At 39.0% G+C, this 17,258-nt stretch overlaps 1 protein-coding gene across 4 annotated transcripts in view; it reads left to right on the top strand.

The window, feature by feature from the left end:
• BICC1 (BicC family RNA binding protein 1) overlaps window positions 1–17,258 on the top strand; it is a 301,081-nt gene that overhangs the window by 128,062 nt on the left and 155,761 nt on the right. The window lies entirely within an intron of this gene.

Below are 17,258 nucleotides of genomic sequence, written 5' to 3'. Positions count from 1 at the left end.
GCTGGTTAGCATTAGTCAGAGAGGCCCTGGAAAGCAGTGGTGAGAGGATTGCTGATGCACCCAGGTCAGTAAGGAGGCGTTTGCTTTTTCTTTCATCCTTTTTCTCCCCCTAAATAGCTAATCTGCACTGGCATGTGCTGCACACTTTCCATGTGTTATTTCATCTGATCCTCCCAACATTACCCTATGATATAGGTTCTGTTATTGTTCATATTTTACATACACAGGAAACTAAGGCACAGAGAGATTTAGTATCTGGAATTTGGATCGAGGTGGTCCGGCTCCCAAGGCCATGCTATAACCACCATCTTGTCATACCATCTGAGATCAAAAGATGTGACTTTCAGTTTTTTACTGTCACCAGCAGGAAGAAATACATTTTACATCCTGACCCAGTACACACCTACATAAAAATAAATAAATGCAAAAAAGTTAACGAAATAACATTTACATGTAATACAACCTGAATTTTTTCTGTTCTTTTCTGTTTCGTTAAAAAAATGCTAGTTACCACCTACTGAGTAGGTGCTCTGGAGCTTAGAAGAGGTTTGGAGGGAGGAAAGAATAGCGCCCATTCCCTGCGTGCCTTCTTTCTGTAGCTCTCTCCTCTCCTCTCCCCTGTCCACACCACCCGGAGTTCCCTGAGCTGTAAATCTGGCTGGTCACGGAGAGTGGGGTTAACAGAGTTGGTTATGAGAGTGGAGAGTTACACTGCACTGGACTGAGTTTCTAATACTGAAAGTGACCGGAAATTGATGGATTCTTACCTTCCTGGTAAGAGATGGGGAAGAGGGATTCCAGAGAGCACAGTTGAAAGTAGTGATGTTGGGGTTCATGTTACTGCCCCCGCAATCCGTGATTTCTTTGTGAGCTGGTTATATCAGCCTTTGACTAAACGACAGTGTGAGGGGCTTGCAATTCAAGTAGGATGACCTTGTCCTCTGTGGGTCTTGCCTGTCATCCATGGAATATAGGCTATCCTCTTCTTATTCACTGCTAATGTGGGGCTGTTGGGGTGCTGATTTCAGACCTCTGTCTGTCTATTTTGTATTACTAGCCCAGAGCAGATTTTATTGAAATGACTTATTTTGCTAGTTCAGACTTATTTATGACTGCATTTATTACTTACAGCACATCATGTTCATTCATTCCTCCTTGGTTTATAATTTATTTTCAATAAAACTCAGCCTCTTTATATCCTTTTTTAAAATATATCCTTTTAATAAGCTTTTGCAGTCAACCTGGAACTCCCTTTGTTAAAAATAAGTCAAGATGAAAAAATGTCTCGGTAGAAAAAGATGAAACCAATGGCAGTTAGTCCTTGAAAAAGAAGTACAAGTGTTAATGGCAAAACTTCTGTTAGAGTTCATTGAATCATGCTTTCTAGAGACCAAAAAATTACTAGGCTCCCTCTTCACCCCACCCCCAATTTACAAATTACTTCTGGAGGCGATGAAGAATGCCTGCCTTGAACACTTTCCAGGCTAAAATGATTGTGACCAGGCTCCGAGCTTTGTGACCTTAATCGCCCATTTGTCTCAGAGTTGGAGTGGAGCCAGACTCTTCTCTAAGGGAGGTTTTGGCTTTCTTCACGTGTACTTCTGCACCCCAGTGTGATGGGTTGTTGGTCTCTCCTTTACTTGGCTCTAGGCCATCATCCTGTACTGAGAGTCTATGAGCAGAAAAGAGCCACACACGCCAGTATTGTGGAGGACAGCCACTACATCACAGACGACTTTTGATGAGGAACTGCTGGGGAAATCGCTTACAGATCTCAATACCCGCAACCTTGGTGCTCCTGCCCTGAAAAATGGGCGTACTTCTTAAGCTTTATGGACACTGTTGAGTAGTGTACAAATGTGGTTTCTCTCTTTGCTTGAGGGAAGCAGGGATCAAATTTGCAGCCCAAGACAGTGACCATTCAAGCCCTGTGGTATGAAATTCTGTGTCCCAATCCTTCCCTTGGTTTTATTCTTCTCCCATCCTAGTTTTCCTTCTGGGATTCTCTCGATTCTTCATGGGATACTTTTGTTTCATACGCGCTGTTTAATGAGACACCTCCAGTTCTCGTCGTGAATCACGTACATCCAGAGTGCCATTGCCGAGTAAACGTAACGTGTGTTTTGAAAGCTTTAGCTTTGCTTATCTACTGCCTTAAATAGTGGTTGTAATTGAAAACAAGTTATGGCTCCAAATTTATAGTGGGAGAGCAGGACCACAGCTTTTCTGCAGACCTTGAACTCTTGTTCTAGGTTTGGCAAGGGTAGGTGTGACTAAGATAAAAGTGGATTTTTCTTGAGATAGCAGGATGAAGATGATTGGAAGGTCATCTTAATTACTCAGTAGAGTTAGCTGATAGGAGATTTTAAGGAACCATCCACAGGGCCATTCCACATTCAGTAATGAATTGGGACAGAAAGCATATTAAAAAGTCATACTTGGGAATTCTCTAGCAGTCTGGTGGTTGGTACCCTGCGCTTTCACTGCCGAGGGCGCAGGTTTGATCCCTGGTCTGGGAACTAAGATCTTGCAAGCTGTGCAGTGCCAAAAAAAAAAAAAAAATCATCATACTTAATATCTCAGAAGAAGCGGGTGGAGTGTGAGGTGTTGATCCTGAGAAGCAAGAGAACTGTTAGCCAGTGATGTTACTTTGAGAAGCCGTTTTCCCTTTTCTAAATTAGTCTTCCCCTCTATAAAATGAAGGAGCTAGACAAAACGAACATAACTCTGCCAACTCTAAAGTTCTGTGATTTTCTGAATGCAGTTGAAATAGAACCTTGAAAAGAGCATTCACCATCACAACGTGTATAAGTAGACATTTGGGAGTCCTGAGATTTGAGGCCCTTAGTGGTGGCTGAATTAACTTTAATCCTCACACCGTCATTGCAGTCTCTTGGCAGAATGATCGGCGTTCAGACCCAGCAGACAGGTGTTTTCCTTATAATTTGGAGTAAAGCAAATGGAAGTAATTGTGTATGCACACACATGCACGCAGCTGTGATTATAAGTTACCAAGAAGCTTACTTACTCATAGTCATATTCTTGGTGAGTTTTGATATGCCCATTTTAGCTATTTAATAAGCATTGATTGTTCTGACTTGGAATTTTATAGTATCGTCCATTAAAAATGGTCGGTTACATAATGCCTTGCTACCTTACCTCAGAATTCATTTGAAAACATTTTATAAAGACACACCATTTTAACCTTGGAGGAGACCTTAGAAGTCTGCCTTGTTAAACGTTTTTGTTTTATGATTTTGGGGAGAAGGATGTTGAATGTGGTTATTGTCTGGCAGGAGGTAGCTGGTTTTTATTTACTTATTAAAGAACTCTTAAACTTATTCTATATGTTGGGTAGAAGAGGACAAGCACTTTGCCTAGCACATAGTTGGAGCTTAGTAAGTGTTAAGTTTTTTTCCTCCTTTCCTCACATGAGTGTTTGCTTTTAGTGGAAGGCTTTGTAATTTGAAATCTGTACATAGGGAGGCTGAACACAGGTTTCCTTGACAGCCTGTTGCATACACTAGAACATTTGGGCCATGCCAATAAAGATTTTAGCCACTAATACAAGAGACAAACAGGAAACTAATAGACTAGTCACAGTAGTGCATAGTTACAGCCTTAGAGCTAATCATTGAGTACTTTTAATAAGGTTATTGAAATGTTGTATTTAAAAGGCTGGTTATTCTCTACAATTTGGTGTATATTTAGTCAGGGTGAACGATTTTGATGATTTATCCTGCTAATAGTAGCTGCCATATTTCATGTAAGAGATTGTGTTTTCACTGAGATGGGCAGACACAAACACTTGGCCCCGAGTTTGGGTAAGTAGCCAGAAATAGTTTGGGGATTCATAGAGTTGTCTCCAAAATTCCAGGGGTATTGCATCATCTTCATGGGTCTGGTTAGTTTTCAGTTCTTTTTGAAACTGAGCCCCACTGGTGGGACAGATGCTCAGAGACTCACGCCCACACAAAGATGGTGCACCCCAGAGGCAGTAGCGGAAATTGAAAGCCCTTTTCGTAAGCATTGAACTACGCACTTCTCTTCTGAAGGGTCGCTTTATTTCCGTGAAAATGTCGTTCAGCATTTCTTCAAAGTTTGAGCTCAAAACAGTCCAGCATGGAAAACACTGGAGTCCAGCCTTCATTTGCCATCTGTTCAATCCACAGGTCTGTTTGAATCAGGGTACTGTGTATCCTTAACCAAGTGTCACCGCCCCTGCTTTGTTCCAGCAAGTACATGTTTAGCCTGTATAGATTGTGACTTCAGTAAGAAAACATAGTTGTTTAAATCGTAGAAGTCCTAATAAGTTTGGTCTTTCAGAATTCTTAAAGTTCCTTGATCTGAGAATACAACTCTAGAATTCACAACCAGCTGAACGAATTAAAGTAAATGACATCTCCACACACACTGCCAGGACTACTTCCAACCTTCAGTTAATTGCAGACGGTTGACTGCATCTGGGTGTGCAGACAATTTATAATCTTGACAACGTCTCCACCATGACTTACCATGTTAGACATTTATCGAACATCTATTGTGAGCTAGACACTAACCCGGGCCTTGGATTTGCCTGTAATTTAAGTGCCTCTGCTTTCTGCGCTAGCCTCACTTTCCAGCCTCTTCAATTTCAGGTTTTGTGTACTAATCACATGCTGTTGCCAAATGGGCTGCTAGCTGCTCCCAAATGCAACAGTCTTGCCATTTCATCTACCTGAATGCTCTCCTTCTATCCCTCTTTTTGCCTATTGATGGATTATTCTTTTTTTTTATTTTTTATTTTTTATAGCTACTTTTATTTTTTATTTTTTTAATTTTTATTTATTTATTTATTTTTGGCTGTGCTGGGTCTTCGGTTCGTGCGAGGGCTTTCTCTAGTTGCGGCAAGTGGGGGCCACTCTTCATCACGGTGCGGGGACCGCTCTTCATCGCGGTGCGCGGGCCTTTCACTATCGCGGCCCCTCCCGTTGCGGGGCACAGGCTCCAGACGCGCAGGCTCAGTAGTTGTGGCTCACGGGTCCAGCCGCTCCGTGGCATGTGGGATCTTCCCAGACCAGGGCTCGAACCCGTGTCCCCTGCATTAGCAGGCAGATTCTCAACCACTGCGCCACCAGGGAAGCCCTGATGGATTATTCTTGAAAGGCCACCTGCCATGTTTTTTTAGTGAAGTCATCCCTGATCACGGGGAGCTGGAACTGATCCTTACAAATGTGCTATGTGCACCATCTATCCCTCCTTGGAGTTTTTGTTTGCATTGCAATATAATAGACATGCTATATCCAGATAAAGGCAGAGGTGGTTGTTTTTGCATTTTTGATATGTTTCAAAGGAACATGCACTGTGGTAATTCTTGTGTCCCAGTAGGAGCTCAGTGTCATTGAATGAATGAACATTCCTGTGATTTAAGTGGCACCCACTTAATGTACACAGTGATTTTGGAGAAGAGTGGGTCTGGGTCCATGAAAGTTACCTTAGTGCTGGAGGATTTCTTGAAAATAAAACAGTTCTGTGTATAAGTTAATTTAAATTTTGGCTTAATTAATATGCTTACAGGATTCAGGATTCGAAACATACAAAAGTGCACACACGAAGTTAAAAGATCTTCAGTCTCTTTTCCCTTCCCAGTATGTAATTAATATTTCCAGTTTTGCAACTTGCCTTTTGTCGTTGTTTAACAATATATCTGGGAACTTATTACAATTGAATGCATAAAGATGACCCTTGTTCTTTCTTCCTGCTGCATGTTACATGTTATTACGTTATATGGAGGCAGCGTAATTGTTCACCTGTCCCCGACTGGGGAACCTTTAAGTTGTATACAACTATTTATTGTAACAGAGATGAATTTTCAGGCATTTGCAAAACTAGAGGAGGAGGGAAAATAAACTAGAAGAAGTATAAGATCTTGAACAAAGAGAAGGGTATTCTTTGAACATAGAGACAATTTTAATAGGTACAGTTTGTTTTATATAAATTCTTTTTTTAGTGAACAAAATTTAAGTTTTTTAAAGAGCCACTTAAAAACCCATTTGGTACAAGTAGCTCTTAGTTGAATATGCTTCTTTTTGTTTCCAGTTTAAGTTGATATTTATTTCCAAGGATTCTATAGGCAAATAATGTTTGTAATAATTTATATCCTTATCTGAGATCAAATTTAGTAATTGTTTTGAGATGTAATAAGCATTTGAGAGATTAAAGACTTGCTTTCCCATCACTATTAATATTTTACTTACAGTTTTCTTAGTGCTGTCTCTGCTAATAGTAGCCACCTCTTCGCTTGTGTTGGAACTTTGCTGCTTAAGATAGGAGGTTACAGTTATTCAGGATTGCTGTCTTAAAGAATAGTTTTCAATATATGGATTATGTTCTGCATATAGACATGTGAGTTTCTGCTAAATATAATAGCTTGAGCAGCAGTATCAACCATTTATTGAGCAATCACTGTGTATCATAGAGTGCTAAGTTGGTGGATTCTCCTAGGAGCATTAAATACTGGCCCTGGATTCTCCCCACCCAAAGATTTAGTTGGTGGAAGGGGAAGCTTGGGGTGTTGGGCTTTTTAACAAGCTCCCTAGGGGATTCTTTGTTAATAGAGTAAGTTTCCCTTTTAAATAATGTTGGAACTCCAAAAATGTTGCCAAGAACTCTTACACTCCTGTCACCTAGATTCCTAGTTGTTAACCTTCTACTGAATTTTCTTCCTTTTTATTAACCAGTCTAATGTAATCTTTTTTTGAAATAATGCTCCATCACCCTTAAATGCTGTGGTGTGTACCTTCCCCAAAGAAGAGCCTTCCCCTACATACTTGTCATATTTGTAATGACCCTGTAGTCTCCTTCCCCCTTCACCACCATGCTTCCCCTTCACTGCCCTCCCCCCTCCCTGGGCTGTTAGATTTGCAGTCTATCCCCTTTCCTGCCCCACTTCCTTGGGTGTCAGTGTCACCATGCTGGGAGGGTAAGACAAAGGAAAGTAAGGGAGGATGGGAAGGAATGGAAAAATTGTCTGTCAGCCATCAGGAAATCAACATTTTACATAAACCACCATACAATCCACACACCCTGTTCAAATTTCACCAAACGCCCCAGTAATGTCTATCTTTCCCTTTCTGGTCCAGGATTGTATATATGAACATAGGTTGAATTTAGTTGTCATACGCATCAGTCTTCTTCAGTGTGGAACCCATTCCTACGTCTCTTCCCTGTTTCTCATGCCCTTGACAGGCTATTCATTCTATAGGGAAACCCTCAACTGGGATCACTCAGTGTTTTCCCATGACCGGACTCAGGCCATGCGTTCTTAGCAGGAATGATGCCAGGCTCTTTAAAGTGTTATCAGGTCAAGAAAGATACTGTCGGTCTGTCCCACCGCTGGTGGTGGTAACTGTGATCACCTGATGAGGTTGGGGAATGCTGAGTCTGTCCACTGTGCAACCACCATTGTCCCCATTGTATTTAGTTGTATTTTGTGAGGAGGTTTTCCCATATTGTGCCAGTATCCTATTCTTCATCACATCTCCGCCTGTAAGCCCTAGCATTCATTCATCACTCCTTCCTTTTTAGACTACCACTTGATAGCTGCTGAATGGTGATTATTTATTTTCATGATCCCATCTACATTTATTAGTTGACATTCTGTAAGAGCTTTCTTTTCTTCCTTATCTGTCAATGAATTTATCCATTTAACTTAGTATGGATTTATGAATTCTCATTTTATTCATGGGTTTTACTCTGATAATTTCATTATTCTGATAACTCAGATTGTCCCAGATTTGGGATCTTTCACGTTGACCCCTGTGTTCTTTTGACAATTTCCCGTCATTCCTTGAGCATTTTCCTACTTTCAGGCACAAAAAGATGTTCCAGGCTTATCTTGTACGTTCCCGACCCTGACCCCAGCCCTTGTTCTTTTGAGTGGAAGATGGTAGCTAGAATCATGATCTGGGCATCAGTGGTGCTGTTGTTTCCAGGCCCTCTCAGCAGGCAGAACTAGGAAATATATATGTGTCTACATTCATACACACATGTATATCTATGACTATTTCTATATTTATCTGTCTGTATAACTTTAGAAAAATGAGTTTATTCTGATAGTTCAATTTGTAATCCAATTACTCGGTATTCTTTCTAGCCTTCCTTCTTCTCCAGAAATTGAGAAAGCTGGCTTCCATTATCCGCAGTTAATTAATTTTATGCCCAATTAATTAATTAATTCTGCTTAATGTAGCCAATATTCCAGCCACTTAGAAATCCTCTTTTCTGCCACCGTTGTGCTCCCCCATTCTCCTCTCATCCTGGCAGCCAGGCACGCTGCCACCCATGTCTCTGCATGGCATTCCCTCCCTGTCACGGTCCCACTTCCTCAGATTTCAATATCTTCATGCCAGGAGGGAGGGAAAGGGAATGTAAAGAGAGGACCCCCCCCACCCCTCCGCCGTGATTTCATATGCTGTCAGTGTTGAAAATCACTGTATTTAACACATTGCATACGTTATGTCTGATTTAAATATTTCAAACCATATATTCTTTTCTCATGAAGTAGTTGAGGTTTGAGAGATGTATCTTTGTTATCAGCTTGTCTTTTTCTAATTTCTTCCATAAGTGGAATAGAGATAAATTCTTATTAATTGTGAGACTCTAGCAGGGTATCGATAGCTGGATTTTATTCTGATGTTTTTAATTTCCTTTGTGGTAGTAGGATGTGGTTTCCAAAATGGCCTGATCTGGTATATTGGTAGCAACCTGGTACGGTCAATGTTTTTAAGGGGAGAGATGCTTTTCTTTTCTTTTTTAAAAAAATGTTATTGGGATATAGTTGATTTACAATGTTGTGTTAGTTTCAGGTGTACAGCAAAGTGAATCTGTTATATATATACATATATCCACTCTTTTTTTTTAGATTCTGTTCCCATATAGGTCATTCCAGAGTATTGAGTAGAGTTCCCTGTGCTGTATAGTAGGTCCTTATTAGTTATCTATTTTATATATAGTAGTGTGTTCATTTTTAGAAAATTTTATTATTATTTTTAGATTTTAAAATTCTTTATTTATTTATTTTTGGCTGCGTTGGGTCTTTGTTGCTGCACGCGGGCTTTCTCTAGTTGAGGCGAACAGGGGCTACTCTTCGTTGTGGTGCACAGGTTTCTCATTGCGGTGGCTTCTCGTTGCAGAGCACAGGCTCTAGGCACATAGGCTTCAGTAGTTGTGGCACGTGGGCTCAGTAGTTGTGGCTTGCAGGCTCTAGAGTGAAGGCTCAGTAGTTGTGGCGCACGGGCTTAGTTGCTCCGCAGCATGTGGGATCTTCCTGGACCAGGGATCAAACCCATGTCCCCTGCGTTGGTAGGCGGATTCTTAACCACTGCGCCACCGGGGAAGTCCCTAGTAGTGTGTTATTTAAATGTATGACTTTACAAGGGCTTGCATATTGAGCTTGGATTTCTCTCTTAGTCTCTGAAGTTCTCTCATGCTTCTCTCTGCTTCTGTTTTTTCACTAAATTCAGAAGCACTGATATCAAGATGGTCCCATGTCTTTCCTCCCTTCAGTTTAGAAATGGCATTTTAAAGAGGTAAAACACCTCCTAGACCAACCCCATCCCTTTTGGGAAATCTGGAGGGAGAAGTAGTTGGGAGCCAGTGGCCTAGATTATAAAAATCAAAGCCCCAAACCTGATTATGGTCAGAAGAATCCTAGGAGTCATCTAAAGCTAAGTTCCGTTGCTTTGTGATTCATGATGATCTAAGACTTTTCATCTGTTTTTCATTTTCTGCAGATTGTTAAGTTGGTTGCTATTATCGACAGTGTTTAGGTTTAAACAATTAAAATCAAGGTATAGAGTTACCTACGTATGCTGTGTTCAGATTTTGCTCATTTGTTGGCATATATTCATTCTGCAAAAGTTATATGGCGCAAGTTTACTTCAGATGATCTCTTACATAGTGGAAAATATCTGAAGTCAGTTGGAGGGTAACAGAGTACTTTATGTAAAATTTCACTTTTACTTAAAAAATTGGATTAAGTATTATGGAATTTATATGAATTTCAAATCTGATATAATTTAGATTTTAAAATGTTAGGCTTTGTAGTAGTAGTATTCATTTGACTAAAGATTAAATTCCATAGCTTGAAGATTTCGTATCGTTATAAATGATGAAGCAATCAAGAAACAAAAGCATAAAAATTAGAGTAGAGTTTGAAGAAAAATATTGGAAACAAAGAGAACTAAACTTTTAACTTTGAGAACTTGCATATTTTGGAATTCTAAAAAATTGTTAGGAGCAAGGGATAAAAAAAGTTTCGTCCCTTATGTTCTGAATTTCTGTTCGTTGTGTTTTCTCTGTGATGAGGTTCTTTGTGAGACTCATCGTCCTACGGCTCTGTTGTCTTGGTGTGTGGGTGGTCCCTCCAGGCCAAAATGCTGTCCACACAGTTCGTGGAAATAATCTACTAGAAGTGTATAAATGCCCCAATGGCTTGTAAAAAAAAATATTAAGATAGTGTTAAAGCATGAACTTTGAAATTTTTTTCTAAAGTTATCTGCATGAATTATGCCACATAAAATTGCTTCTTCAACAAAAGGATATTCCATTTGATTTTTCTGATTCTGGAAAGTACATTAATTTTTTTATAGGTATATTCCATTTTAAAATGCCTCAATGAAATAAACCTTTTAAGAAGGATTGTCACATGTTTTCCACTAAGGATAAAGAAGGAGGTTAAATATAAGGCTTTTAACTAAAAACAGGAGTAATTTTGTTGTCCTTTAGTTCTTACATTAGAAATAGGAAACCAGAAGTCAGCTGAGTCTCCATAGCAATCATCTCTGTTTGTGAGATGAATAACACATTTCAGTCTGGATTTTGGGAAGAATTCTTGAAAAGTGAAAAAAATAGTCAGCCCAAAATATCTGGTGTGTTGACTTGAAATTCAGTCATTGATTATTTTGCATTACAATGAGAAGGTGTGACATGACCACTGATTACTTTTACAGCTTTCCTATTTGAATTCTTATCTGTGGGAACATAGGAAAAGAACGATTTTGTTGATTATACTGCAGTTTCATATGGTTAACTCTAATGTATAATAAATTATGATAAAATACAGGATATTCGTAATGATCTGGTAAGAAGATGGAGAAGATATTAAGAGTTCTGACTGATAAACGTTGTCAATACATATGGAAAACCTGGATCATCAGTTACTTTCCCGAAAATTCAAACATGTGCAACTAAAAGAACCTCTTTTTTGTGCAGTGTCTAGAGTACTGCCCGCCCCATTGTAGGTACTCAGTAAGTGTTTGTTGAGTAAATAAATGAAAGATATTTTTATTTGTAAGTTGGTTTTGAAAATTCAGTTTATAAGTTTTAGTTAAAAGAGCAGTTTCCTTCCCCTCAGCTTCCAGCACCTGACAACCCCTGATCTGTTTCTCTCCCTACAGTTTTGCCTTTTTCAGAATGTCATTTAATCAGAATCTTGTGGTATTTAGTCTTATGTCTTCTTTCACTTACAATAAATCTTGTGAGATTCATCTAGGTGGTTGGGTATATCAGTAGTTTATTGTGTTTGTTCTGAGTCGATGTTTGTTGTATACTTCTTTTTTGTTGTTCATTCACCAGTCCTTAGGCATTTGAGTTGTTTACATTTGATGGCTGTTATAAATGAAGGTTCTATAAAATTCACGTACAGGTCTTTGTGTGGACATATGCTTTTGTTTCTCTTGGGTAAGTGCCTTGGAGTGGAATGGCTGGCTCATATGGTAAGTGTATGTTTCACTTTATCAGAAACTGCCAAATTGTGTTGTAAAGTGGCTGTACGATTTTGGCTTCCCACCATTAATGCATGAGAGTTGCAGTTGTTCCACATCCTTGTCAGCATTTGATATTGTCCATCTTTTTATTTATTTATTTTTGGCTCTGTCGGGTCTTCGTTTCTATGCAAGGGCTTTCTCTAGTTGCGGCAAGCGGGGGCCACTCTTCATCGCGGTGCGTGGGCCTCTCACTATCGCGGCCTCTCTTGTTGCGGAGCACAGGCTCCAGACGCGCAGGCTCAGTAGTTGTGGCTCACGGGCCCAGTTGCTCCACGGCATGTGGGATCTTCCCAGACCAGGGCTCGAACCCGTGTCCCCTGCATTAGCAGGCAGATTCTCAACCACTGCGCCACCAGGGAAGCCCTGTCCATCTTTCTAATGTTAGCCATTCTAGTGGATACCTTAGTAATTTTTCCTGGTGGATTTATTTACATTTTTCTGATCACCAGTGTTGCCGAGCAGTTTTTCATGTGCTATTGGCCATTCATGTGGCGTCAGTGTCTGTTCAACATTTTGCTAACTTTTTATTGGGTTATTTATTGAGTAGTAAGTGTTCTGGACACAGGCCCTTTGTTGGAGATACGTTTTGTAAACGTTTTTTTCCCAGCCTGTGGCTTTGTTCTGCATTTTAAGCATTTTCATTTGACTCTTTTTATATAATTTTCATCTCTGTAGTAAATCTACCTCCCCCGCTTATGTACACGTTGATCATTTTCTTTTTCAGTTAGATCCTTATCATATTTATAACTATTTTAAATACCCTTAAATACTTGATACTTAAGAAAATCTGGGTCATCTTGGAGTCTGGTTCTGTTGACTATGTCATCTACTAACAGTGGCTCTATTTTTTTCATTTTGTGTCTAGTAATTTTTAAATTGAATGTCAGGTATTGTGTGCTAAAGGACAACGGAGACTGAGGTAAATAATATTAATATCAATAAATGGTAACTTCTCTTTTTCCTTCAGGCCCTTAATGTAGGTATTTGTGTCAATATTGTCAGTAGTTGAGCTGAATTTGAATTTTGTTGTTGCTATATTTACTATGAGTACAAAACAGGCTTCAAATTTCCCCAGTGGTGGCCTGCTGCTAACTTGCGCTTAGTATGAGGCCTGGGGCACAGGAAGGTTTTCTCAGTGTTCCTGATCCACCTCGATTTTCAGGTCAGTACTGCATACCTGGGCTGCAGGGCGCTCTCTGTGTTCTTGCCTCTTCCCCTGCAGTAAACTGCTGTTGCTTGTTACTTGGTTCAGGTTCACAGTGGGGTAGAGGGTGAGTTGATATTCTCCCTTCTCCCTCAGCCTCAGTTTTAGGCAGGCCCTCTGTGCCTGAGCCTCAGGAAAGGGGCTTTCTCAGTGTTCCTGCCCTCTCATTTTAATTATTTTTGAAATCTGTATGATTAATTTTGATAGTATCTTGTTCCTTCAACATACTTTTGGTAAATTCTTTTACATCTTTAAGCATAAATGGTCTATGTCAATTATTATAATATCTGTATTATTTTGGTGGTCTTTTTCTGTAGCTTATTGTTTCTGTTATTCCTCACTACTCAGGTTTTCCTCTCACATCTTTAGTGATTTTTTTTTTGATTGTGAGCTCATGTTCGTTGGAATTTTATCCATGAGATTTTTTTGAAGACTATGTTTAAATCCCTTTGCTCCAAATAGTATTTGTCTCTCTGCCTGGGAGCACAGCCTTAGCCTAAGGCCATTTTAAACTAATTTGTTTTGTTTGTGAATTCTGTCACCAAGGGTGCATGAATATAGACTTGGGTTTAAGAATTCTCAGGGGATAGGGGAGGGAGGGGGCGGGAGGTTGGGGTTAGCAGATGTAAGCTTTTACATGTAGACTGGATAAACAACAAGTTCCTACTGTACAGCACAGAGAACTTTATTCAATATCCTATGATAAATCATGATGGAAAAGAGTATTAAAAAAAGAATGTATATGTGTATAACTGAATCACTTTTGCTGTATAGCAGAAATTAACACAACATTGTAAGTTAGCTATACTTCAAAGAAAAAAAGTGTGAACACCGCTTTATTCTTTCAAAGGAAACAAAATTTAATCAAAATCCTATTTCCAAAACGAAATAAAAATCTAATTTACTAGGGAAAGAAAAAAGAGTGACGAGTTCATGTGAGGTCTGAGGAGTCAAATTTAACAGAGAAACTGCTTATAGGAAACTTGAAAAATGAATTTGAACTGCTAGATGAATACACTCGAGAAAAAAACGCTGTTGATAGTGTTTGTTGTACTCTGGTGTTGTGTCTTTGTGCTGGGCAGTGGGAAGTGTGCTGCTTAGAGGGGAGTCCCAGGCACACTGCAGTTCTTAGCTCTGCTGGTCATACAAACAGAACCATGAGCTTAAAGCCACCAGCGGCCTTGGGCTTGGACAAAAGGAAATGCTGTTTTAGATGCAAGCTAGTAATATAGGGTGGATAAACAACAAGGTCCTACTGTACAGCACAGGGAACTATATTCAATATCTTGTGAGAAACCGTAATAGAAAAGAATATGAAAAAGAATATACATATGTATAACTGAGTCACTTTGCTGTACAGCAGAAATTAACACAACATTGTAAAGCAATTATACTTCAATAAAATTAAAAAAAAATTATTGGGGAGACTTTCTCTCTTTTCCCTTGTTCCACCAAGGAAAAGCCAGGCACTCATCACCACGGTCCATCATTAAGGGGGAGTTTTATTTTATTTCAACCTCTGGGGCTTTATGTGAGTGTTTTTGATGTGAACTTTATTTTCTATTCTCTGATCGTGGTGTGTTAAAATCCAGGCTAAAGGCTACCAGGTAATAATGGACATTTCTGTGGCAAATGCTTACTCCAACTTCTGCTTATCTCTTTCCTTATCATTTCTGATCTCTAAAGAATTTCCTTACATTCTAAAATACATTTTTATTTTTTAAGATGTTTTCTACTTAAATGGCTTTATCTGAGTATCCGGTTTACCTTATTGCTGGAAGTGCAAGTTCTATATGCTATCTTCTCATCCCTCTTGCTGTAGCAGTTGATAAACTGTGTCATAATCATGTAGTTTTGAATCCTTAGCCAAGCACAGAAAAGGTGGGAGGAGGTAGTATAAACACTTTTCATTCCGTTTATATTCAAGTGTATTTGAGCTGGAGACACATCATCAGTATTTATTAGCTGTGTGACACTGGGCAAATTACCTAGTTTTTGAGTCTCTTTCTTTACCTGTTAAATGGGATAGTAATGCCTACCTTTTACAGGACTAAAGACCTGATTAAATGAAGCAACCTACAGAAAACCTCCCACTTGGCGTTTCCCATATTAGGCATTCAAATGTTAACCTCATGCTTCCTCTCAAATACCCAGTGAATTATTCAGTATACACTTGTTTTTCCCTTGAGTTCCCCTCTGCAAGGAATTTAAAATACAAAAACCTCAGCCATTTGCTCCATTTTCTCCTATTTGCTCCTGTCTTCTCTATTTAATATTTAAGCTCCTTTGACAGATATATTGGAAGTGATAGCTTACTCTCCCTTTTCAATAATGAACTAGAAAGAGAGGTTCACAATTAGGCCAGATGGAAAAATCTCAATTCAGTGCAGCTTGACAGTTTCAAGGAAGGCACAGATGACTACTTGTCAAACTAGGATTTTATTTTCTACCTAATTGCGATGAGTTTTGTACCTCTGTGGATTATAAACAGGATACAGAAGAAACTACTCATTTATTCCCTTTGGCCTTCTAGTTCTTTAAGAGCTAACTCGCAAAGAATGACATTTAAATATAGCCTAGACATTACAATTTCTCACTTGCTATTAATGATGCTTCTTTACCAAACTTTTTTAAAAAAAATTTTTGTTGGAGTATAATTGATTTACAATGTTGTGTTAATTTCAGGTGTACAGAGAAGTGAATCTGTTATACATATATCCACTCTTTTTTAGATTCTTTTCCCATATAGGCCATTACAGTGCATTGAGTAGAGTTCCCTGTGCTATACAGTAGGTCTTTATTAGTTATCTATTTTATATATAGTAGTGTGTATATCTCAATCCCAATCTCCCAGTTTATCCCTCCCCTCCATTCCCTGGTAACCATAAGTTTATTTTCTACATCTGTAACTCTATTTCTGTTTTGTAGATAAGTTCATTTGTACCTTTTTATAGATTCCACATATAAGTGATATCATATGATATTTGTCTTTCTCTGACTTACTTCACTCAGTATGACAGTCTCTAGGTCCATCCATGTTGCTGCAAATGGCATTGTTTCGTTCTTTTTTATGGCTAATGTTAACATTTCATTGTATATATATATACCATATCTTCTTTATCCATTCCTCTGTTGATGGACATTTAGGTTGCTTCCATGTCTACCAAACTTGTTACTGTGAAATCACCATAATGATTTCTTTATTTTTTTGTAGTGAAGATGTGAGGCACTTGAGGGAATTTTATGAAGTCAGTTCTCATTTGTTCACTGTAATCATGAAAAAAATATAGCAAAAGGTGGAAGTAGTTTTAATTTCTCTGTTCACGATGTTTTTTCCTTTAAATATTAGATGTGTTGTCAAGTATCAAAACTTTTAAGTACTCTTTTAGGGTAGGAGAGCTGTTCCTTTTACTGCCTTCTTGTGGAATGGGTGAAGAAGAGTGAAATGGGACCAAGGCATGGAAGGCAGGGTAGAGGTGGAGGAGGGGGTGGGGGGAGAAAGAAGGCTGGGCATCCAGCATCAGTCCCTCAAAAACCAAATTCACCTTTTAACGTAATGGAAATGTTTAGTTGAGTCTTTTTATTTTGCATATGAGAAAATAGAGTGTCAAAGAGGTGACTTATAAATATATAGGATTTATAGCTAGTTAACGACAAAACCAGGAGCGAAGGATACTCCTGACTCACAGCTACATGATCCAAGCAAGCTTTTTAATCTCCCTAAACTTCCTCTTCAAGTGTTAAAGGGGATCACGCCTACTTTATAAGGTTACATGGCTGAAGTGGAGCTCGTGTGTGTGTTTATGAAGTGCTGATGTATACCAGGTGCTCCATCAATGTTTTTTTCCTTTGTCTCATCTTGACTTACTGTAAATTACTTTTTGGTGTGAACGTAATAAGTAGAAAATTGGCAGTAAGCACAGAATTAAATATTTTATGGTCTTCCACTTTTTAACAAAATGCACAGGGTGCAGACTGGAAGTAAAACTTCTTTTGGAAGATTCCCTGAATCATTTTAGCTTGAGAAAATGGAGTTTTATATCATCTTTAGATGCTCTGATTTCAGTCAGTGCATATTATTGCCTTGGGTCAGGTACACCAATTTATACAAAAAGCTGTTGTAACGACTTTTCCTTGCGTTTTCTTCTGCGAAGTCGTCTTGTTGTGGGCTTCTGATCTTCGCCGAATGTCCTTATAAAAGAAAGGGAAGATATCGATAAAGTTTCACACTTCAACTTTCTGCTCAG

This window comes from Eschrichtius robustus, chromosome 7 (genome assembly GCF_028021215.1).
Source record: "Eschrichtius robustus isolate mEscRob2 chromosome 7, mEscRob2.pri, whole genome shotgun sequence".
Classification (NCBI taxonomy): Eukaryota; Metazoa; Chordata; class Mammalia; order Artiodactyla; family Eschrichtiidae; genus Eschrichtius; species Eschrichtius robustus.
Note: the sequence above shows the minus strand (reverse complement) of the source record. Positions and strands in the feature narration are given on the sequence as shown.